Source organism: Pelobates fuscus, chromosome 1, assembly GCF_036172605.1.
Source record: "Pelobates fuscus isolate aPelFus1 chromosome 1, aPelFus1.pri, whole genome shotgun sequence".
NCBI classification, from domain to species: domain Eukaryota; kingdom Metazoa; phylum Chordata; class Amphibia; order Anura; family Pelobatidae; genus Pelobates; species Pelobates fuscus.
Genome location: NC_086317.1, coordinates 207,065,958 through 207,092,052, shown reverse-complemented (window position 1 = coordinate 207,092,052; position 26,095 = coordinate 207,065,958). Strand labels below are relative to the sequence as shown.

The window sequence follows — 26,095 nt, the reverse complement described above, 5'->3', positions numbered from 1 at the left end:
ACATACAGAAAACGCTCCAGCTTGAAACCGAGAATGCCCTGCTCAGCAAACTCGGATACTGTAACTTCACCCACATGAATAGCGGTAATGCCTCAGCATGCTCACACATAGTATTACACACCTGTGTTACTCTCCTTGTCACGCATTGTCGCAACCTGATCTAAGGAATGTTTGTGCTCCATCACCTTAAGCAGCAATTTAATTATCATAACATAATTGCTTGTTATGCCCTTCTTTAATAACTGGCAATGCCACACCAGCTGACACACGGTTTAACTCACTTGTACATACAATGTTGGATTATTTAGAACCGTTTACGCAATGTGACCCTAACATGCTATATGCTTGACTAAACAACCCTGATATATTCTTGTTCCTAAGCCTGTTGTACAGTATTAGCGAGTTTTAATCTATGCTATATTATAACAATCACTCGCCTGTTACTATTGAGAACATACGTTATTAAGCCATGTCTATCACATTGAATGTTCGTCACCTTGACCTTTTTACTTTCTTATGTACTCTCTCAGTTAAGCTTGTTTATATAATATAAAATGAGGCCGTTAATCCTAGGAGATATTGCAATTTATCACGATGTGTACAACCTATATGACCCCTACACGTCTCCCTCTCTTTATTCTGTACCACATGCCTCAATAAAATAAAGATTGACAAAAAAAAAAACCTGAGGGACCTGGCACCCAGACCACTTCATTGAGCTGAAGTGGTCTGGGTGACTATAGTGTCCCTTTAATATATGTGCAATGTTTCACCCTAGCTATAGTGCACAGTGTGCTACTTACTAAGTCGCTGCAGTGTTCCGATATTCCCATGCAGGCTGCCGACGCTGATTGTGAAAGTCCTGTACGCGGCCTGGCTTCCAGTATTGTGAACACTGCTTGCGTTAGATGTGCATTCTTAAACGTGCAGAGTTTCCCACGTCACTTCTATGGTCCACATCGTTCATTTGGACCTTACAACAGTATAGAATAGCTATTTTGATATGTATGCAGCATTGACAATCTTCCACGGCTGTAAACTGGGCTGTCAGGGCTCTATGATGAGTCCAGACCCGTTGCACTGAATCCTGTAGCGTAGACAGGTGGCCCTGTATGTCGGAGATGTTCTCCTCTGAGGCTTTCACCCGGTCCTTGATGGCTTTTACCTCCGTTTTGATGGGAGCAAGTTGCGCTGCCAGCATTTTTTGTATGTCCGCCAATAGGATCTTTAGATCGTGTTTGGTGGTTGGGGTGAAGCCTATGGAGGAGTCCGGAAGTGTTGCTGATGTTGCCGGAGAGTCCAGTTGGATCTCTGGCCTGTGCTGCTCAGGCGGGAAGGTATGCAGAATGTTGCACAGGTCTTCCGTAGGAGCGAGTTTTGGCTGTGTAGGCCTCTGCAGCATGGCTCCGATGTCCCTGGTGTCTGCTGCCGTGGTAGGATTTTGGGAGCGGCGTCCCATAACTGGCATGCGGGCTGGAGGGAGGGATGTTCTGGGAGCAGGGTCAGATCCCGTTCTCCCCTCTGTGGGTCTTGCCAGTAGTGCCTCCAGGCCTGGTAGAGTTAGCGTGGGGTAGGCCCCGATTTTTCGCCTCTATTTAGGCTGGTTGGGTGCTAAAAAATAAATGGCATCGGGTGTTGCAGAAATTGCTGTTTATTCCAGCTGTCACCTTGAGATGGCTGGATGGGCTAATGTTAGTGAGATATTCAATGGATTTGGAATTTTTTATAGGGAGACAACCAGAATGGTGTCTGTTCAGTTCAGTGCGCAGGCTCCACCCCAGATATACCCCATTTTTAATACCCTAGGCCAGGCATAGGCAACCTTCGGCACTCTAGATGTTTTGCACAACACCTCCCATGATGCTTTGCCAGCATTATGGGTGTAAGAGCTATATGGGGGATGTAGTCCACAACATCTGGAGTGCCGAAGGTTGCCTATCCCTGTCCTAGGCTATCTATGTTTGCAAATGGTATGCCATGATGGGGGTAATTCACTTTCCTGGGCTGCCATATGGTCTCAAAAGGTAACATAGGCCCAGCAAACCAGTCTGGCAAACAGAAATGGGTAAGCTGCATACTGACCCTGTAACTTTCCAAAACACTATAAAACCTGTACCTGGGGGGTACTGTTGTACTCGAGAGACTTCGCTCAACAGAACTATGAATGTCTTAAAACAGTGAAATGTATGATGATGATATCAGTGAATGTGCAGTTTTTGTGTGAAAAAAATAAAAAAAAATACAATATGAACGCTAACTTTAGCTATGGTTTGTGGCTTCTAAAAAAGACTGGACATACCCCATTTTGAATACCTTGGGTTGACTACTTTTCCAAATGGTATGCCATGATGGGGTTAATTCTCATTTTTAGGCTACCATAGGGTCTCAAAGGTACTGTTGTACTAGATACATTGCTGAACACAAATATGAGTCTTTTAGAGCAGTAAAATGTATAATGCTGATATCATTGGTAAAACGGCAATTTTGTTGTGAAAATGCAAAAAACAAATATGAACACTAATTTTGCCCAGTGTTTGTGTCTAAGTGGCTACTAAGAAAGACTGGACATACCCCATTTTCAATACCCTGGGTTTGATTACTTTTCCAAATGATATGCCATGATGGGGTTAATTTTCATTCCTGGGCTGCCATATGCTCTCAAAGGCAACATAGGGCCAACAAACCAATCTGGCAAATTTCAATGTGCAAAAATGGAAATAGGGAAAGCCCTATGTTTGACCATGTAAGATTCCAAAACCCCATAAAACCTCTAGATGGGGGGTACTGTTGTACTTTTAAGACATTTCTGAGTACAGATGTGTTTTATTGCATTAAAAGCTAAGTGTCATGACATTCACAGTTAAAATGTAATGCCGGACATTTTTTTAAAAATAAAAAAAATCTTAATTTCCACACTAGATTTTAATTGAATAATTTTTTTTTTCAGAAATAAATATTTTAAGTGAAATTAAAGTCCTGTTTATAAAATAAATCTGTAAGTACATTAAAAAAAATGCAATTAAAAAATAAATAAAAATGTGTAAATTTGTTCTAACTGTATTTTAAAATTAATATATATATTGATATCAAAATACATGTAGAACGAAATAATATATATATCTATATACATAAGTATATACGTATATATCACTATATATAAATAAAAAAAATTATATACATATATATGTATACATATATTTATATGCACACACATATATATAATAATTCTATGTGTGTATATATATGTAATATTTTTACATAATTAGGTAATTTTATTAATTACAATTAGCAGGACCAGCCTAACAACCCAGGCCAAAAGTCCAGGGAATTTAATTTGCTAGCACTATATTTAACCCTGTAACTTTCCAAGACACCATAAAACCTGTACATGGGGGGGGCGGAGTCTAGCAGCCAAGCCGACCGGTCGCACATCAAGTGTACTCCGTGCCAAAACCTCTATTAAAGTACAAATCGAGGGAAATAGTCCCCCAAAAATCGGCTGCCCACAAGCCCCAAAGACGGGAGACTGGCACGGCATCACCCAGCTGCAGAATACAAGACGGCGACCGGCGGCATTACCCAAGAGAAAGACCTAAGGCCTACAGGAGGAGTGCACAGACGGCGCAGGGGAGGCGGCCGATCCCTTTGCTGACTGCAGCGTGCACACCCGGTAGCCTACAAAGCATATTCCCTCCCCCCCCCTGCCGGTGAGGGACATCCCGGCAACCACAGACCGTGGGGCAAACCAGAACACAGGTACTGACTCACCTGCACCATAGGACCAGAATACGCAATATGGCGGATGGCCCGCGCCACTCCACACCCAGCTCTTCACGGCCCTCGCTGACTGAGCGACTGGATCGCTTGTTTGCGGCCTTCTGGGAAAAGCTCGCCACCACCACGGGGACACCTGTGAGGGGGCTCCTCCGGCAACAGCCACACGAGATACCGAGCAGCCACCCGCAGCTCCCAAACGAGGCCCTGTTGCAGCACGAAGGGCGGGAAGGAGGAGATGGACAGCCCGACGAAAGCCACAGTACCACGATATCGGACCAGCAAAGTGCCGACCTCTCCCCAAGCAGCAGCCCATCTCGGGACCAACACCCCCGGGCGTCTCTCATCCACGGGAGCTCGCCACCCAACCAGCACGACGAAAACCGGATGGTCCCCGAGCTCTGAAATCACACTGTCGGGGGTCCGCTGGAACGGGCATTTAACAATCTGCCTCTACGCATAGCTCACGAGAGCGGAGGATCACCCACAGGAAATGGCGTGCACCACCCAGACCCTCTGTTTACCCTGAACGAGGAACAGACTGGACCCTACAAGGAACTCAGCTGCAGGCCCCCACACAAACCTGCGGCTGGGGAAGCACGCTGCCCTGCAGAGATGCAGAATACTTTTACAGAGCTACATTGCCCTGCCACCGACTAGCCACACTTCATGCCAACTTCTACGCTCCCCCAGCCCAGGGCATTGGTTAACCCTGGACTTTCCACAGAGGGCCAGTGGCCTAACAGGCCGAGAGGCTTGTCTCACTCTAGGCACCACAACTTAAGTTACCTATGCCTATAAATAATGATGCTCACCATGTTTTATTTTTCTTGTTTTTACACACACACCTATTGTTTACTACCCTTCAATCACCCAAGATGAAGAGGCAGTAATAGCTGTTTTATGACTAGCCAGGCGAAGTTGAATAGCATGCAATTGTTATTAATAATGTTGGAACCAATATATGTTTTGCATGTTATGACTAATGAGACCTGCTGTTACTATACAAAATGCATGCCCCTCACTTAAGCAGTTAAGCAGAATCACAGCAATCTAAACGTCTAGACATTGAAGCGATGATACTCAATATTAATCACAAACTACTGTTACTAATCGACAATTTAATTTACTATGACAGGTGTAGTTACCCAGCTTGTACTTAGCGTGTATTGTTAACCTAAACATTTTGTGCGTTTAACCTGAATGCTGTATAGCAGTCAACGAACATGTGTTTTCAAAATTCATTGTAAATGCTGCTGCATTGTTGATATGCGATTGTTCTTTCATGCACAACAAAAAAAAAAGAATTACAAAAAAAAAAGCGTTTTGTACATGTTAGAAATGGATCTGATGTAATTGTAACCTACTTGCTAATCTCAACTACCCCCCTCTCTTCTTTTCTGTATCCCCATGTTTTACTAATCGACAAAACAATAAAAATTGTCAAATTCAAAAATCTGTACATGGGGGTACTGTTTTACTCGGAAGACTTCGCTGAACACACATATTAGTGTTTCAAAACAGTAACTTGTATTACAACGATGATATTGTCAGTGAAAGTGAAATTTATTTGCATTTTTCACACCCAAATGGCACTTACACGGACAATATAATTGTTGTGATACGTTTTACCGTTTTGAAACACTAATATTTGTGTTCAGTGAAGTCTCCCGAGTATAACCGTAACCCTCATGTACAGGTTTTATGGTGTTTTCAAAAGGTAGAGAGTCAAATATAAGGCTTGCGTTTCAGTTTTTTCACATTGAAATTTACCAGATTGGTTACGTTGCCTTTGAGACCGTATGGTAGCCCAGGCATTGCAAATGGGGTATGTCCAGTCTTTTTAGTAGCCACTTAGTCACAAACACTGGCCAGAATTGACGTTCAAATTAGTTTTTTGCATTTTCAAATATTAACACTAATTTTGGCCAGTGTTTGTGACCAAGTGGCTACTAAAAAGACTGGGCATACCCCATTTGCAATACCTTGAGTTGTCTACTTTTGCAAATGGTATGCCATCATGGGGGTAATTCTCATTCCTGGGCTACCATACAGTCTCAAAGGCAACGTAACCAATCTGGCGAATTTCAATTTGAAAAAACTGAAAAATGTAACATGCTATAACTGACCCTGTAACTTCCCAAAACACTATACAACCTGTACATAGGGGGTACTGTTTTACACGTGAGACATCGCTGAATACAAAAATGTGTATTTTATTGCAATAAAATCAAACAGTATTATGACATTCACAGTTAGAATGTCATGTAGAACTAAACATTTTTTTAAAAAAAATCTTATTTTCTCCCATTTTTTAAATATTTTATTCATATTAAATTATGTTTTATACCTAAATATTTGATGTTAAATGAAAGCCCTGTTTCCCTTGAATAAAATGATATATAAGTGTGGGTGCACATAAAATGAAAAAGGTGAATTACGCCTGAACAGACATATAGCGCAAATTAAAGTTTTTGTTTACGTTTTGTTTTGATCACAACGTATACATTTGGCTCAGTCCTTAACCCCTTAAGGACCGAGGACGGTTCAGGACAGTCATCGGCATTTTTGCGTTGCCGACCGGTGACGGTCCTGAACCGTCCTAACGGTCCAATGTACTTACCCGATCGCCGTCGTTCCCCCGGCGGCGATCGGCGGTGCTCCCGTTGTGGGGAGACTGCCTGCAGCCCAGACAGTCTCCCCATGGCGGATTAGGACCCCTGTGGCCATGTGATCGCCCAACAGGGCGACCACATGGTCACAATAGGTGTCCTAGTGTCTGCCTGCAGGGGGACTGTCTGTGCTGACAGGCAGTCTCCCTGCCAGTGTAAAACCCTAAAAAAAATTAAAGTTAAAGTTAAAAAAAAATAAATATTATTATATATGTGTATATATATATATATATGATATATAGACGTATATTATATATACGTCTATATATCATATATATAATGTCATACTAAGTGTATTTTATATTAATATGTACATATATTAATAGAAAAATACACTTATAATTAAATTACACACGTATATATATATATATAATAACTATATATATTATATATATATATATTATTATAAAATACAAATAATAAGTAATTTAAATTAAATAAAAAATGTAAAAATAATAATAAAAATTTAAAAAAAATATTTTTCTATATGAAATTTTATTCTAACTGTATTTTGATATTAATATATATTTATATCAAAATACACTTAGAATGAAATTGTATATATATCTATGTATATATAAATAAATAAAAAGAATACGAAATATACATATGTCCATATACAAAATTACATAAATAATTATATAAATATACACGTAGACTTCAAATATATAAATATGCATATATATTTAAATTATACACGTGTATTTATGTAATATTTTTACATAATTAAGTAATTTTATTGATTGCAATTTAAGTGACCTGCCTGCCAACCCAGGTCGAAAGTCCAGAGAATTTAATTTGTTAGCACTGTATTTTACCCTGTAACGTTCTACGACACCCTAAAACCTGTACATGGGGGGTACTGTTTTACTCGGGAGACTTCGCTGAACACAAATATTAGTGATTCAAAACAGTAAATCATATCACAGCGATGATATTGTCAGTGAAAGTGACTTTTTTAAAAAAAAATTCACACACAAACAGCACTTTTACTGATGATATTGTTGTGATACATTTTCAAGTTTTGAAACACTAATATTTGTGTTCAGCAAACTCTCCTGAGTATAACAGTACCCCCCATGTACAGGTTTTATAGCGGTTTTGAAAGTTACAGGGTCAAATATATGGGTCAAATATTTTTACATTGAAAATGGACAGGTTGGTTACGTTGCCTTTGAGAGCTTATGGTAGCCGAGGAATGAGAATTACCCCCATGATGGCATACCATTTGCAAAAGAAGACAACCCAATGTATTGCAAATGGTGTATGTCCAGTCTTTTTTAGTAGCCACTTAGTCACAAACACTGGCCAAAATTAGCGTTCAATTTAGTTTTTTACTTTTTTCACACACAAACAAATATGAACGCTAACTTTGGCCAGTGTTTGCGACTAAGTGGCTACAAAAAAGGCTGGACATACCCCATATTGAATACCCTGGGTTGTCTACTTTTAAAAAAATATGTACATGTGGGGTGTTATTTAGCAATTTATGACAGATAATAGTGTTACAATGTCACTATTGATACATTTTAAAAATGTATGTTTTGAAACCGCAATATCCTAGTTGTACTTATAGCCCTATAACATGCAAAAAAAATAGCAAAAAGCATGTAAACACTGGGTATTTTTAAACTCAGGACATTTTGAATCTATTTAGCAGTTTTTTTTAATTCTTTATTTTTGAGTGCAGATGAGACAGGCTTAAGCGGTGACATGTTCAATACACAATATCGTTACTAACAATTGGCATATATAATCAAGAGGTGCTGCACTTTTTTTTTTTTTTGAAAGTCAAGTAAAAACATGAACAATTGTATTAAAACAAGCTAGACATAGATTTGGGCAGGTAGCGAAGATATGACACAGTAAACACATGTCAGTATTCAGTAATGAAACAGTAGATTAATCTTTAACTGTTCTAACTGACTGCATAAAGGTGTATGCATTGTAGGTTAAGGCATGTAACTTGTATCTTCAACAGAGGTATAATGCTATCACACACATCTCTAAGTAAGCAGTTGTGTTGCAGGCTATTCATGTATGTCTAATTATATAGAATAATAAAGTTCACTTACGGTGTGAGTTATCTAGACTTATGGATGCGTAAGTGAACACAGGGTTAATAACATGTTTTGAGGATGTGAGGTGGGTGTAGATAGTGGGAGACATTAGGTTACGCGATTATAGCTTACTAGGCAGAGTGACCGCTGGAGTGCATTTTAAACATTGCGATATGGTATAGTATCAGGGTAAAATAGTGGCCATCAATATCATGGAGGAATCAGAGTTAGGCAACATAGTCCACCGTCCTTAACGAGTTTCTGGATCAGCCGATCCCCTTATTCGGGAAGCTCTTGGAGCATGCATAGAGTTGGGTGGCTTCTCTATTCTCCTCCGCAGGGGATCTCAGCGCTTGACGGGTGGCCCGATGATAGGAGTGGCTGCTCAAGTCCGCATGGTCTTTTGCTTGTGTGCGCTGGGGTGGACGACCCCTCCATAGCCGGGCAGAGGTGTATGTCAGCGTTTGGGGTGCAGGGTTTCGGGACTGCCTGGGGGCTAAGCCTGTTCCCCTGCTGAGGTGGCCGGAGGAGCTTGATGGAAGGTGGCTGCTCCTGCTGGAGATTTTCAGCCGGTATGGTCGACGTCTGACTGTCGTGCCTCGGGGGAGTTTCAGCCTGTGATGGCAGTTTGTCGCTGGTGTGTGGGTAGGAGAGTCTTTGCCCGCAGGCGATTTCCTCTGCTTCTGCAGTACGCGGTCCCCATCCCCTGGTGTGGGCTGTTGCAGTTTTTTTCATTCGCTTTTGTAGATGAGTAAAAGATTTTTCACATAAAAGTAAAAAAACATGTATTTTTTTCAATTTTTCATCATATTTTTTCATTTTTTTTTTTTAAATTAAATTACATGAGATTATATAAATAATGGTATGTAAAGAAAGCCCCTTTTGTCCTGAAAAAAACAATATATAATTTGTATGGGAACAGTAAATGAGAGAGCGGAAAACTACAGCTAAACACAAACACCACAAAAGTGTCAAAAAGTTGCCTGGTCGCAAATGTACAACATCGCAAAAACAGTCCGGTGGTTAATGGGGCGAAGGGCTTAAATACTTTGTTGTTATTATTCTCATTATTTATATTATATACAGCATTATTATATATTTACACTTTACTCATACAGCATTTTTATTTTTTTAGGTGATCCCTCTGCTGAAGCCACCAAAGAGAGGAATAAGATTGGCCAGCAGTCTGTATAAAAAGGTGAGACTTCCTCTTCAATTGGTCAGTCTGCTCAGTCTACTAAGCTGACTATGTAGATTGGTAGAATAAAAACTAGTGTAGACCTGTTGAGTTGTGAGCACAAATTTCTTCGTATGGTCTTTGAACATCTACCTCTTTGACGCACCTCTTTGACGCATTTATGCCTATTTTGTTTTTTTAGAGTCAGCCCCTCCAGTATCAATATTTACAAATTACCCTATCGAGAGTACAAGTGCTATTACAGTGGAGATTCAATGTTTGGCTGTCGTGACAGTGTTATTGGTGTCTTCAGCCATAAATTTAGATGCACTGATTTTGCATCAGTGCCATGTGGCTTTGTAGTAAACCAATGTAGGTTAAACTAGTGCTCCAATAGTTAAAACATAACAAACAAACAAAGACTTTTCACTCTCCCCCTTTCCCCCCTACCACCCCTTATACTTTAGGATGAGGATTGATTTATTTTGGATAGTGGGTAGACCTTCTGATATTCTAGAACTATAACTCACATAATGCTTAGCCATCTTTAAGATCGCTGGTAACCTATCCTTTGTGTTTGTGTCTCCTTATGATTTTTAGTACAAATGACTGCTAGATTACCATGCAACCGATTAGTTGTAAATGGAATGACTCTGGTTTATTATATGAGTTTGACATTTAATATTTGCACTAAGAACATCTATACACCGCTTAGGACAGCCACTATCCTGCCAAACTAAACTTCTGCTTTACTTTCTCACATGGTAGATGGAGCATTTCTTTACACCCAACATCATTATTGTGTACACCACACTTAAAGGAGAATTTGTGGATGCATCCCCTCTTACATAGTTATGTAACATAATGATGAGTCTTCTTTCCTTTTCTTTGCAACTATTTTTTTCCCCAATCTGTAATCATTACCTGCATGAACATCTGCAGTTTTTATTTTTTATTTTATTTTTTAATTCTTTGTCATTTCAGGCATATGTAAGAAATTATGACCCTCTTACAAGGATATTCTTTTAGGGAATGTGTGACAAATAAGACACAAATACAATTGTATAATAAAATGTATTGTTAATATTGATTTAGGATACTGTTACAGATTTTAGAAGGATATACATAATACACATTATATAACCACATCCAGTCCAAAACCAAAAGATACATAGTAAAAGGGCAATACTTAAACATTTAAATGAAGATATTCCCCTTGTGCCACCTTGGGTAGTCTGGGACAGTCTCTCTCAGTTCACCATAGCACCTGTGCTTGCTGCGCTGTCCTTGACTGTTGTCCTTTTTAAAGACTGATTCTTGCAGTCCATAACTACATATCCCAGAATCCCTTTCCCCGCCAAAAAGTGGTTTATCCAGCTTCCTTTTTCCAGAGAGTTCTGTCTTAACACAAGTCTTTCCCTTTGATCTCATCCCTCCAGCTATACTGTAACATTGTGTAAGACGTGACCAGTTAGGGTTGGTTTTTGGGTATGTTGGGAGCAGGCCTGGATTTCTTTTAGAGACAGGATGGCTTGGGAAAACGCACACTCCTATGGTTACACCTAGATGTTCATTACTCTGATCTGATAACATGCATGGAAAACTGGTTGGCAGGAGAACTGCTGGAGGGATGTAAGCTTTTGTTTTAGCTGGGTGCTGTAAAATGCAGTTGAAAACATTCGTCATTATCACACGGTTATCAAGTAGATGACCCCAAGTTGTGAAACCAGTTGTTGCGGACCGTTTCACTTACAAGAGGATAAAACCCAGTTTAGGCGATAATCCCCTTTGCTAGAGACAGGCACAGCTACTGCAGAACACCAAACTCCCGATCTGGATACGAAATAACACTCCGAACTGGAACAGCTGAACAAGAAAAGCATACAATCCGCTTACACTCTTGGCAGTCAGCTTACAATCCAATTCCCCCCAAGAACGAGACAACACTTCATTTTGAGGGTTAAACAGGAACTCTGGACTGGCTCATCCAGCCTGGCTTTTATTACAATAATCCACATACAGGCCACACCCAGGGGGAGGCATAAAATAACCAATCACATACATGGTTCAGCCCACACATCCCCTCCCCTCAGATAACATTAAACCCAATTATCCGGTACACTTTTCCAGCCAAGTTCTGGATGTACCCCAAAAACAGGGGGTACACCTTTAAATCCAGCATCGCTGGATAGCCCTTATTCAGGGGGGAAACATATCCAAAATTCAAGTCATTCGGATGAACAGTTCGGCAGATATGGGTTTCCAAAGATTTGACCGACCGCATGGGTAAAGTATCCGAAAACAGTTCCATGCATTTTGGCCCTGCGGTCGGTCACAAACAAGGGAATGAAAACAGACGAATTGCCTGTGTTATAGAGCCTGGAGAGGGTTTGAATGAATTCCCTTGTTTGTGGGGTTCTTTCTACCGAACGGCGGGTCATTCGGTAGTTTCCATACGAATTTCTGGAAGTATGGAGGTCTCAGCTGTGTTTGCCTAGTCAAGTGTCCGATTTTAGTTCCAGACACTCGACGGCAAAACACCGCTGTTCGGTAGTTTAAGATGGCCGCCGCCACGTGTTTGTTTCCCGAATGGCGGCCACCCAGAGGACAAAGAATACATTACACTGATTGCCAATTACCCGTTTGCAACATTGTTGCAAACTGTAATTGGAGGCACACTTATTCCTGGGTGGTCTGGTTGTTCGGTAGTTTCACTCAATATAATGAATGGAGTGATTCTACCGAACAATCAGATGAATGCTGCATACATATCACCCAGGTTAAACTTAACACATGAATACATATACAATATTACAGGCAGTACACTAGAATATGCTTCATAGTCTTAAAGGGACAGTAGTCCCAAAAGTCCCAATCTGTTCATAGATGATTTTAAAGGGCCAGTAGCAGCCATATACATTATTACATGTCCAAATATAGTTTTTACAGTACAATATGTCCAGGGCCATAGTCGCAGGGCAGGAGGCTAGCAACCAGGCTTCTCCAGTTCACAGTGGCGAAGTTGGTTTCGCCACACCAGTCACATGCACAGTTACATACAATATATAGATATAATATATACAATGTTTTGCATATCAATTTCTTACACATCGATATAGTTATGTTGCACATCATGCTATTAGTTACAAATGCCTGCAAATTGTATGTGTCATAAGTGACATACATGGGATAAAACCAAAAAATATAACTTGTGCTTTTCAGGCAAGTGTAGGCCCCTAAATGTTCTTAGTATGTTCTTCTGGATCAGTAAGGTTTATCATGCCTAATTAGGCAAAACACATTCTGATCATGTTTTTGAACAATATCACAACATACTATTCTATTTTTATATAACATCTTGTTTACCTAACTTTGCCACTTGTGTTTGCTTGTTTTACGTTGCAAAATGTGTTAAGATTTTGCAACTGCTATGTGCAGATCAACTACTGTGACTGGGATCCTGGATGAGTATACATTTTGTTGCATTCAACCAATATATAAGAACATATAACAAAAACCCAATACAAAAGTGTTGAGGGCGGTTGAGCACAGGGCCAGCGTAATTTTCGGCTCCCCACTCTATTGAGCACTATATTGTTCCCATGGTTCCCAGACCTTATGAAATGTGGATACAGTGTGCAGTTCCTTGTTCATTGTTGTAGATTCTTCCAACATGCATCTTATTCAGTCCATTCTTATCTTACCTGGTAGACTACACTTCCTTTTTTCTAGAACAGCACATACGCCAACATTACTAAAACCACTTTACTACTTCCCATACAGAAATATATATTACTTTCAAGTTCAGAATTTTTTTCTTTGCTACTTTTATTGCTTTCCAATGTGAAGAAGCTTCTAAATAATTAATGCACAGTCCAGGTTATTGGTGCATGCTTTCTACACACTACACTACACGGTTTCTTATGCTATATGGAATAGAAGAGCTTACGCTCTTTACTGCTTTTATCTACTCACCTTTGGCCAAGGCGGCACTTTCTAAACTGAACGTCACAAGCACCCCACACACACTTTAAATAAATGTATACGTTAAAGGAATATACCAGTGTTATAAATGCATTTATTTAGAAAGTTGGAGTGTTGGTAAGTCTCCTGGGCTTCCTTTACCCACCAATAACTGTTAAATAAAGAGGGTCTCTTGCTGCAACTCTGCTCCAAACACCAGGATATTGTCAATATTGATGGAACAATCATGGACCATTGATGGACCTCTCTGCCGAGAGAGTGCTTCTCATAGCAAATAATTTGGAGGTAGGGTGCATGCACAGCATTGCTTTTCAAAGAGAAGAATTGAATTCAATGTTATGAACTACTTTGCCTTCTGATTTGTGCTAGGAGGTGCAATTCATCACTTTTTTAAAAGTGCCAGTTTTTCTTGAAAGTGGGAACATTTGTAAGGCAGGCGACACGGTTAACAAATAAAGCACTTCATCGTGCTGAAGTGTCTTAATGGTTTGGAGTGTTTCATTAATAACATAAAATGTTTTGACATGCTATGTTAAGATTAATGCATTTAGAACTGATGTAATCTTCATCTGACTTAAATTAACACTCCAAACACTATGACCACTACAGCTCACAGTAGTGGTTATGGTGTCCCCTATTATTAAGGAATACGTAAATAAATGGTGTGCTTGTCTTAAACTTAGAAACATAGAATCATGTCTTAAACTTAGAAACATAGAATCATATCTTACCCCAATAAAGAAAATAAAGCTAAAACTTACCTGTGTTCCAGCATCAAGCTTCCAGTTCTCACCTTGGCATAATCCTTCTCCACTGATGTCACTCCCTCTAACTGTGAGGGGGACAAATTTCATGGAGGGTGGTCTTAGAGTGCCTATGGGTGCCTGTTGATAGCATGTTTTGCGTCAAATGGCAAGTATACTCATAATTCACATTAGCCACCTTGAATGCCTGTTGGGGGCTAGCTACTCATGCCCCAATGACGTTGATGGAGGTGGAGTTACACCTCCAGCAGCAAAGGGGTTAATCTCAGTATGAGTAATGTTTCATACTGAAACACTGACCATATAGATTCCAGACATCTACTACTTCAAATCAATTAAGTGGTCATGATGCTTGAGTTAACCCTTTAATGAAGCCTATTTTAAGTATAGTTTTATTATCAGTGCTGAATTCTCAGCCATTTAAAAGTTCAATCATTTTGTTTACGCAGTTTTAGTCACACACATCAGACTGTTGTAGGCTATAGTAGGTAATTACAAACAAAAAAAAGTGAGCAACTCAAAAAAGTTATCCCACACCTGCTACAAAGGTACAAAAAATAAATGAATGATATTTATTTTCTTCCAAAATAGTTTAGAATATATAACAGCAGGAAAAAAAGAGTAGTATCGTTTGCCCAAGCTCAACAATACAGTGCTACTCTGCCATGTAATGGTGTCTTATTAGTGCCAAAACAGCAAGTACTTTGAGTTATCTGTACTTAAAGTGACACTATAGTCACCAAAACAATTTTGACTTAATGAAGCCGTTTAGGTCATGCCCCTGCCAGTAAATTTAGCAGCAAAACTTCAGAGGCATGATCTATACACCAAAATTGCATCATTAAGCTTAAGTTGTTTTGGTGACTATAGTGTCACTTCAAGTCAACGCGCGTTTAGTCTGTGTGTAGCAGACTTCCTCAGGGTATAGTATTCTGCCTAAGCTAAGTCCAAATTTATACCCCGATCTATTTACTTAAATGAACAGAACTTGGACTCATAATCTAAATAACAGCCTAACAGAGGGTCACTGTATATAAACTTTATTGACATACTAGATAGCAATGTCTATACAAAATAAATAAAATCTATTGAGATTTACTGCAAACAGAGATACATAACTTTATTAACTTTAAATGTTGATTAAATATGCACAATATCAATATATAAAAAATAGTCACTTCTCCTGACCTAAACAATAAAAATATAGTTAATTTCAAAATTGCATTAAATCCAGTATACAAACCTGTGTTCCTAATATTTTACATTGCAGGATTAAAACTAAAGGACAACTGCACCAAGGCCACTTAATTGAGATAAAGTGCCACCCTGACTATAGTGGTCCTTTAACCCCTTAAGGACCAAACTTCTGGAATAAAAGGGAATCATGACATGTCACACATGTCATGTGTCCTTAAGGGGTTAAAGAGACAATCACTCTTTCCTAAAAGGGGAATATAATCTCCAACAAACATATATCATAAATAATAGCAAAGAAACAAAACCTAATAATCTTTACAGAGACCGTAACAAACAAACAAAAGTCTTGGAGACAATTACTCTTACCTAAAAAGACAATCCCAACAAACATATTATAAATTCTAATAGGATACTCTTAAAAGGAAATAACTAAATATATGGGTAAATCTAAACAATAATAACCAACAATCCTTAAAGTACACTATAAGCACTAAAACATATTTAGCTTAAAGGGTTACTTTAACCTACAATTACAAAACAAAAAAAACATTTGGAATAGAACAAGCAATAATTTTTATCACCTGTGACCAACATAGTTTGTCTAGGAGACCCATAATATCCGTGGTGTCTTTAATATAAGATGGTAATTACCTCACACAGGATTGCAAAAAAAAAAAATGTCAGCATAATGAGATAAATTTGCTAGGAGAGAATCCACCCTGGACATGATGGGCCTCCTAGTCGGATTAATGACATCCTTATGGATTTTCAGAAGATGGAGTTTGAAGTATGGCGTGTAGGGGCAGCAAACCAATAAGAAATTGTATTTGCCCCTATTCAACACTCCTTTACTCAAGCCATTTCCTAAGAGTATCTTTAATGTTCTATTTAATAACCCTCTTTAGATTATCTTCGTCATTTACATTGTTTATGTGCATCATTTAACGGCTAAATATAAGTCTCTATCAAAAAGAAAAACCCACACTCTTTGTGCATTGGCTTTATAAGAAATTATGATTGAACTTATCTTATTTGATTAAATTTGATTTGATTCACTTTTGTCATAACTTGGGAAAATACGATTTTTTTTTTTACGATTTTAAGCCTGACTTCAAGTAGATATTTTTATCTGCATTTAGCTTAATTTCAAATTCATGGATTTTTTATTTTTTTTTAATGGCATTTAAAGTGGCACTGTGATGCCGAACTTACTTTTCTTTAACCGCTTCCTCTTTTCTCCTCTCTCAGTATCTGTTCTCCGTTTCTTCCTATCCGATCTAGTCCCTACTTTGTCTTATGCATTTTCCTACGCCTGACCAGCTATGACCAGCTATGACCAGCGGAGGAGAAAACTGTGCTCCATTTCTTGTGGTCAGATACATTTTCCCACAATTCTCACTTTTCCTCCGTGAGCTTGCGATGCTTCCTGTCAGTATTCTCGGGTGGGGGCCCTACATTTTTTTTTTTAGGGTCCCCACCCGCCGAACCTAGGTAGGGGCCGGGGAGGATGACAATAGGTTCCCCCCATTGTCTCGTAGGTCCCCCACCCGCTGCTCATGGGTGGGGGCCAAGGGGAACCCTATGTCCCCTGTCTATTTACATAGCCTCGCGTGGCACAGGTGGGGGCTGGAGGAGACCCAATGTTCCCCTGCTAGTTAATAAATGCCCCACCTTGGAGCCACTTGTTGGAAGGAAGGGGTGGGGGGCGCTTTTTTTCTTTCTTTCAGCAGTGGTCAGCCATGGGCTGCTCACTGTTTAGTAGACATGCCTCTACTCGCGGCATAGCGAGAAGGGCCATTCAGGAGATTTTAATCTCACTTATGCTAATATGGTGGTCATTTTGACTCCCATAGAGTGAGGGAGGACATGGGGGGGGGGAAACTCCCTGTCACTTCAAGTTCCCTCCTTGTAATAAACTGAACGAACGAACGAACAAACACTGGTATTCAGTGTTTGTTCGTCTGAAATTTCTATTCATTCCTTCGTCTTTCTGATGAATGATTGGACGGATTTCCCGTAGCGAATGCCCAAGTGTTTAACTGGGCATGCGTTGGAATTTCACAGCGCTATCTAGTGTGGGCAGATGACTTCATCTACCCACACAAAGATAGCGAAACCCAGGACCTAGGTCCGCGCACAAAATAAAGATGAGAAAATAGGTAATATGGGGGGATAAGGGGCATTTGGGGGTGAATAGGGGGACAATTAGATGTAGTGGAGTTGGGAGGGGGGGGTTAAAAAAAAACCTGGATTCGGCCATGACATTGACGCTTTAATGGTTAATGTACATAAACATTTATGAGCATCAATAAACAGTTACAATTTATTTTAATTTTTGGGACATGCTAGGGACACTGTAGGCACAATACAATTTAAATGCATTTGATAGATTTTGGTCACATTGATATACTGTATTTTTTTGCGTGCTCAAATCTTTATTGTTTTTGCACAAAAAAATAAATGTTTTGCAGATTGCTGCACCATAAGTCTGCCTCCTAAGTTATACCCCCTCATGTCAGGGGGTAACAAACAAATGCACACAGTCTCAGCTCCAACAGCACTGACTGCTCACTTGCTTGGTCTTCTGTGGGATGTACTGGAAAAACTAATCTGATCCATGGAGGTGACGACTTGCAGAATTGAAAGGATATGCTGCTAAAAAAACGTGTTGGTGGCAAATACCATAGGACACGTTCAGATATTTTATTGAATCCATGCCGTGACGAATTTGAGCTGCTTTGGCATCACGAGTGAAACCTACATGATATTATGCAGGTGGTTTTAATGTTGTGGCTTATTAGTGTGTAGTCCCTTGTGTATCATTCCTGGTTCTAATAAAAGGTTGCAGTGCAATTGAGTCTTGCGTAAAATAGCAGAGGATCTGGCATAAAATAGCAGAGGATCTGGCATGGCGGTGCACACTACAGGCAGACAGATGTAATGCTACATTAAAAACTATGTTACATGTAAGAAATAAAATTCAATGTAGAAATACACTTAGCTCTTTCTTGGAATTGTGTTCCTCCATCTTGACACCATGTTAGTCATTGTAACAAGGTCTGTACTTTGTTGTCATTGTTTATACTATGGGGAAGTTGAGAAACTGAAACAATGCCATGTCTTCATTGGCTGTGCATCACATGAAAAAAAGTGAAGTAAAGTTAGAGATTACTTAGGCAGATCTGATATTGAGTGAGGGTGGACACAGTGGGCTTCTCCGTGATACAACTGACATCGTGGACAGTGTATTTTCCCATAAAGGATGTGTCTTCCTGATGCGCCTGAGCACTACGATGGCAGGATGCCTGAAGGAGCAGACAATCAAGGCTACACATACTCTGAGCACTGCTGATGGTCTCATGTATGGAATTAATACAAAAATAAAAATACAGTGTGAACAAGATTAAGGGTCTGATCCTCCCTGGGTCTGATAGTTTAGAGTGGTAATATAACCACTCTTTAAATGTGAGTTAATTTCTTACAGAGTATCACATACAATATTTTATTTCGACAATATTGCACTAGGTCGGTGTTTCTTTTTATATATTTTAGATCATTGAGGCCTACTACTTGGGGATAGTGCAAGTATATATATTTGTTTGCCACTTGTTTGCAACGTCTCCTACTTTACCACAGTGTGGTTTTAATTCTAGCTGTGAAGGTTTTCCTCACACTTATATTATTGTGTTTTTATAACTGTGCGATTTGAATGTTCTGATTGTTACTTCTCTTACACTGTTATCTCCAATATTGTTTGCACACCTACTATTTGTTTTTTATTTTTGTTTTGGGGATTAATTATATCAGAGCTCCTTGTATGTTGCATGTACATGTGGTTTACATTTGGTTTGTGGTGGTAACAATTAGATCTATAATTTTTTGCTCCATTCCATTCTGCTTGTACCTTTAATAATGTGGTTTACATCAGTCCTGACACTGTGTGACAAGGTATGTCTTTCAGTTGATTGGGATGACTAGAGTGAAGGTGTGTCTCATGGAGGGACCTTGTGACTTGGTAGCTTTGGTCCAATTTCCATAGAACTAATGGTTAAAATAAACAAAAAAAAACCTAACTAATAAATGATATATTCAAGGACGTACAGCTGTTCTTAGCTATGAATCGGCTTAAGCATTCACAATGGGTGAGAACTGCAAGCAGAGGCCATAAAGTTAGTATCCTTGTTCACGTCTGCTTTCACTTCTCTATTTATAATGGTAACTCGAGGCAGCTGCAGACAATATTAAAGTAGATTAGCGTTTGCATGTTTGCCTGCATGAGGGGAAATTTGGCTATAGTTATTTTCGTACATTGTGTGGTGTAAGAACAAATCAATGAGTTGTGTTTTAAGAAGATGTTTTTTGAGGTGTTTCCTGCTTTAATCACATGTATTAGTACACTTTTCTATATTTACTGTCATTCAAATCTTAAGATTGCAACTTCCTCATGAACGTCACCTGCTGAAAGAGTAATAAAGGCTATGTGCTTTAAGTGCAGATGTTCAAACCTGGTCTTTCTACTAATAGCTGACAAGGACTTGACCATTGTGTTAGAATAAGTTATCCTATATATACTTTGCAGACACGGGATGTATATTAAATTATCATATGTCTGTTGTTGCGTACATTGATAATGGGCAACATGTAGCTAAAGACTTGTTGTCTTATCTTATTCTGTCTATTCTTCAACACTTAGAAAAACTATAAGAGAAAATCGATTTCCTAAGATAATGCCTTTAGAGCAGAGTTTCTGCAGCCTCTTAAAGCGGAACTGTCATGCCGAACTTACCTTTCTATAATCAATTCCTCTTTTCTCCCTCTGTCAAGATCTGCTTTAGTTTTCTTTACAACATAAGACAACGTAGGCACTACTTCGTCTTTTGAAAGTTTCCTATGCCTGACCAGCTATGACGAGCGGAGGAGCAAAGTGTGCTTTGTTTCCAGTGGTCAGAGCAATATTCCCACAACTCTCACCCTTGATCCGTGATCTCGCGATGCTTCCTCTCAGTTTTCCCGAACATACTGTCACTTAGACAGAACGCTGGCGAAGTACCGAATTTTTTACTAACAGAATGAAAATAGTTTCTCCATTCATGTTAGGACGCAATTCGGGACTTTGTTCGGATCGGAATTTAATTTGAATGACGGAAACTCCAATCCTATTCGTGCCGCAGCTGCATCTTAGTAGATAGCTACCTAATTCCCAAGGTATTAGGGAGCTATCTGATAAAAGGCTGAAAGACCTAAATTGGTCTTTCAGCCAAATTTACTAATACTAATTAAAGATTACTTAGTATTAGTTAATTCTGCCCCGACATGCTGTTAAACTGAACTATATCAGCGGCAGGTGGGGCCCTAAATAACAAAGATTACTTAGTATTAGTAAAAACACAACAAAATAAACCCCCTCTCGAGCCCCATCCATGCCCGCGTGTGGTGGCTATTAAACTGAACGGGGGACCTATTGCCCTTACCCTGACCTCCTCCCCTGAGCAGCGGGGGGGGGGAGAGGGGACAGGACCTATTGTCCTCCCCTACGGCCCCCGCCCCTGAGAGGTGCATGGGGGCCCTAACTAAAAATTGGGGGGCGGGGGGACGATGACGACACACACCTATTGTCGTACCCCACCCCTGAGCGGTGGGTGAGGGCCCTAAATAACAATAAGGGGGGGACCTACTGTCCTCCCCCACCCCTGAGCGGCGGGTGGGTGCCCTAATTAAAAATGGGGTGGGACCTATTGTCCTCCCCTGGCCCCCACCCCTGAGCGGCAGGTGCGGGCCCTAAATTATAGTAGGGAGGGCACCTATTTTTGCCCCCACCCATGAGCGGCAGGTGGGGGCCCAAAATGAAAATGTTAACCACCCCCCCACCCAATAAAAATAATAAACCACTACCTTCCACCCTCACCCTAAAAATAGTGAGGGGGGAACAATAAAACTAAATCCCTGTAAATAAAAAATAACTTACCATTTGATGTCTTCTTTTTTCTAAAATCTTTTTTCAGCCCCAAGAAAGGCCAAATAAAAGTCCATAATACCCGTTGAACTTTGAAAATAAAATAAAAAAAACAGAGTGCAAAAAAAATACGACGAAAAACAAAAGCAGATGCTAAAAAATAATCCATCTTCATCCATGGAGAGCACGGCGCAGTCTGAGCTCCTCAGGGCGGGGAGAGGCTTATAAAGACTTCCCACGCCCTGCAATTAGGTTCAGAGCTCTGATTGGTTGGTTTAAGCCAACAGTTACCTATCACCGCTGTGGGGGGGGGGGAGGGGAGGACAATAGGTCCCCTCTCCCTATTTTTATTTAGGACCCCCACCTGCTGCTCAGGGGAGCCGGGGGGGGGGGGGGAATAGGTCCCCCGTTCAGTGTAATAGCCCCCACAGGCTTCTCACTGTTTAATAGACATGCCTCTACTCGCGGCATTAACTAATACTAAGTAATCTTTAGTATTTAGTAAATTTGGCTGAAAGACCTTTTGCCTTTTGGTAGATAGCTCCCTGATACCTTGGGAATTAGGGAGTTATGCACTAAGCGGCTGCAAGATATTCCGATCCGAACAAAGGACCGAATTGCGTCCTACACGAATGGAGCAACTGTTCTCATTCTGTTAGGACAAAATTAGTTAGTTTTGCCGGCGTTCTGCCTAAGTGACAAGATATTCAGGAATGATGACAGGAAGCATCGCAGGATCACGAGATCAATAGGTGAGAATTGAGGAAAAATTGCTCCGACCACCGGAAATGAAGCACACTTTGCTCCTCCGCTGGTCATAGCTGGTGAGGCGTAGGAAACCTCCATAAGACAAAGTAGTCCCTACTTTGTCTTATGTTTTAAAGAAAACTAGAGCAGATAGGAAGAAATTAAGAACTGATCCTGAGAGAGGGAGAGAAGAGGAATCGATTAAAGAAAGGCACGTTCGGCATGATAGTGCTGCTTTAATATATAAGTTTGTGAGTCTCACCACAATTCACAATATGTCTGGGAGGATATTGTAGGTGTCTGAAACTTTAATGACAATATCACATTTTTGGCATGCAATGAATTACGCATTATATGAGTTAAGACATTCTGGGGGCTATAACTTCAAGGCTACAATGTGGAAAGTACATATTTTACTCTAGAGCTAACACTATATGTGAAATGTCTGTCTATATTTTCAATGAATAAACTGTTGGAGGCTGATTTTCAAAGTACCGTATATAAGTCGAGGCCCCTAATTTTACCCCCCAAAAATGGGAAAACGTATTGACTCGAGTATAAGACTAGGGTGGGAAATGCAGCAGCTACTGGTAAATTTCTAAATAAAATTAGATCCCAAAAGAATTATACTAATTGAATATTTATTTACAGTGTGTGTATATAATGAATGCAGAGTGTGTGTTTGTGTAGTGTGTGTATATAATGATTGCAGTGTGTGTGTATATAATGAATGCATTGTGCGTGTGTGTATGTGATGCAGAGTGTGTAACTTTGGTGGGGGGTGGGCATTTTTATTATTTTAATATAAAAAAAATATATATATTTTTTTATTAAATGTTGATTTTATTATAATATTATTAACATATTTTTTTTTGTCCCCCCTCCCTGCTTGTTGCCTTGCAAGGGAGGGGGGCTATATTATTCCCTGGTGGTCCAGTGGATGGGCTGTGCAGGAGGGGGGTTGGGAGCAAGCTGTTACTTACCGTTCTGCGTGCCACGCGGAGCGTTGCCACGGTAACCCGTGGCAACGCTCTGACGGCCGCGGCTCTCGCGAGACTTACAGTGGAGCTGAATGGCACGGAGGAGAAGGGAGCTGAACAGAGCTGCTGTAAAGGTAAGTAACAGCTTGCTCCCAGCCCCCAACAAGACCGCTGGGTTTGTAATGAGTCCGGCGCTCCTGGTGTGTATTATGGCAATGTAAGTTGCCATAATACAGACACTGACAAAAAATGTGCCGAAAAACTTGTCTTATACTCGAGTATATACGGTATTTCTCATACACACAAGTAATTGTACAGCATAATCTGCTCCTGTCACTGAAATATCCAGTATTGCTGGTTCAGAGTCTAAAATAGCAAATGAGATACTATTGATGTGTTACTGGGAAGAGTCATTACCACCTCCTTTAGTTTATTGTGTAACCAATGTAGCACAAAATACTGTTATGATTGCATACCGTAGTTTTTCTTTAATGGTGAAGAGTGGTGGTGCAGCATGAGGCACCAGTATTGTTCGTGTCCAGTTTGATCAGGCATAAATTGTCAGGGTACCTGTAGTCTCTACCTCAGAGGAGGGGAGAGACTTAGACGTTTATCCTATCAGAGGGGTTGTTTCTTCCGTTCCTCGCGGTTTTCTCGGCCATTTACAAGCCGACCGCGAGGGATTCACTTCCTTATATGACGCGACGCTCAGTAGTCGACGTCATGACGCCAACCCGGGTCGACCTGTCAGTCAAGTCCCGAGCACTAATCAGGACTCGTCGGGGGCGTGATTACCCTCTAGAATCAAGGTATAAAGTAAGGCTTTCGGCATCTGCTCATTGCCCTGTCGTGGTTCTAGCCTGTCTAGTCACTCAGTGCTCTTGTATTCTAGTTGTCTCTTTGGTTCTGACCCGGCTTGTTTGTACTACCCTGTTTATCTCTGTTACCCTTTGACTCGGCTTGTCTCTCGCTTACCTGTCCTCTCGTTCCCTCGACCTCGGCTTGTTCCTAGACCATTCTCTACTTACTCCTTACGTTAGTCCGGCCATTCTAAGGTCCGGTATACGTACCTACCACCTGTTTGTACTCTGCGTGTTGGATCCCTGTCCCGATCCTGACATTACGACAGGGCCAATGGATCCTGCAGGTACAAACACTCAGGTTGGTCCTTCTGACTCTAGGTTCGACGCCATGGATCACAGAATGGACCAGATGGCTCTAGCACTACAGGCGTTACTATCTCGTTCTAGTAATCAACCAGAGGAGATGCGTAATACTTCTATCTCTCCTGTGAGTTCAGGTCTAGAGGTAGCCACTGTAGGTGCTTCTTCCTGTATCACTCCACCTGTACGTTATGGTGGTTCTCCAGAGAAGTGTCGTGGTTTCTTAAACCAAATAGGTATCCATTTCGAATTACAACCCCGCTCCTATCCTACAGATAGGGCGAAGGTTGGATTTATTATCACATTACTTGTTGAGAAAGCTTTGAGATGGGCCAATCCATTGTGGGAAAATGATAATCCGTTAGTATATAATTATAATGCCTTTGTAGCTGCTTTCAGAAGAACTTTTGACCCTCCAGGTAGAAAGGTCAATGCAGCTAGATTACTGTTGCGCCTTAGACAAGAAAACCGAACACTTGTGGATTATGCACTAGAGTTCAGATCCTTGGCAGCAGAGGTTAAGTGGAATGAACAGGCTTATATAGATGTATTTTTAAACGGGTTATCAGACATAATCCTTGACGAGGTTGCTACTAGAGAGCTTCCTGAAAATTTGGAGGATTTAATTTCTTTTATTTCCCGCATTGACGAACGTTTAAGAGAGAGGCAGAACACTCGAGAGAGAAACCGTAGACCTTCCTTTAAACTAGCTCCTTCATTTCAAAGTTCTGAATCCACAACCTCACTTTTTCCAGAACCCATGCAGATAGGCAATACTCGCCTCTCAGAAGAGGAGAGACAGTACAGGAGAAGGGAGGGGTTGTGTATGTACTGTGGAGTCAGAGGTCATTTACGCCTAAATTGTCCTAATCGCTCGGGAAATGCTCGCACCTAAGTTTCTCTAGAGGACAGGCCTTGGGTGTTTCTATTTTGTCCTCTAATCTCAATTATAAAGATCACAGGCTTCTGCTACCTGTTTCTTTAACTTGGGAGAAGGGAGTACTAGAAACTATGGCATTGATAGATTCCGGAGCTGCTGAGAGCTTTATCGACCAAGTTTTTGTTACCAAACACGCTATCGCATCCCAGTTAAGGGAGACACCTTTGGCCGTTGAGGCCATAGATGGTAGACCTTTAGTTGAGCCTGTTATTTTCCGTGAAACCATACCCGTTAAATTAACTGTTGGTATCTTACACGAGGAAGACATATCTTTATTGCTTATTTCTTCTCCTTCTGTTCCCATAGTCCTGGGGTACCCTTGGTTAAAAAAACATAACCCTATTATTGATTGGGAATTAGGGGAGATAATCTCATGGGGTCAGGGTTGTCAGGACAGGTGCTTACGGACAGTGTCACCGCTTTGCGCAGTTAACACACCGATTAATTCTACCTACTCTACAGAGGTACAAATACCGCCCCTGTACCTGGATTTAAAGGCAGTATATGACAAAAAGAATGCTGATACTTTACCTCCACACAGGTCTTTTGATTGTAAGATTAATCTACTACCTGGTACTATGCCCCCCAGGGGTAATGTATATCCTTTGTCCACTAAAGAGAACTTAGTCTTAGAGGAGTATATTCGTGAGAACCTTGAAAAATGATTCATTAGGAGATCCTCCT

The 26,095-nt window shown here is 40.4% G+C and overlaps 1 protein-coding gene across 2 annotated transcripts in view; it reads left to right on the top strand.

Annotated features, from left to right (window-relative positions):
- The window catches only part of HIVEP3 (HIVEP zinc finger 3), a 318,984-nt gene that overhangs the window by 68,470 nt on the left and 224,419 nt on the right, over positions 1-26,095 (top strand). For both annotated transcript variants that reach the window (XM_063453898.1, XM_063453890.1), the window contains exon 2: positions 9,642-9,704. The gene's annotated coding sequence lies outside the window, so the exon portion shown is untranslated. The remainder of the gene's footprint in view (positions 1-9,641; positions 9,705-26,095) is intronic.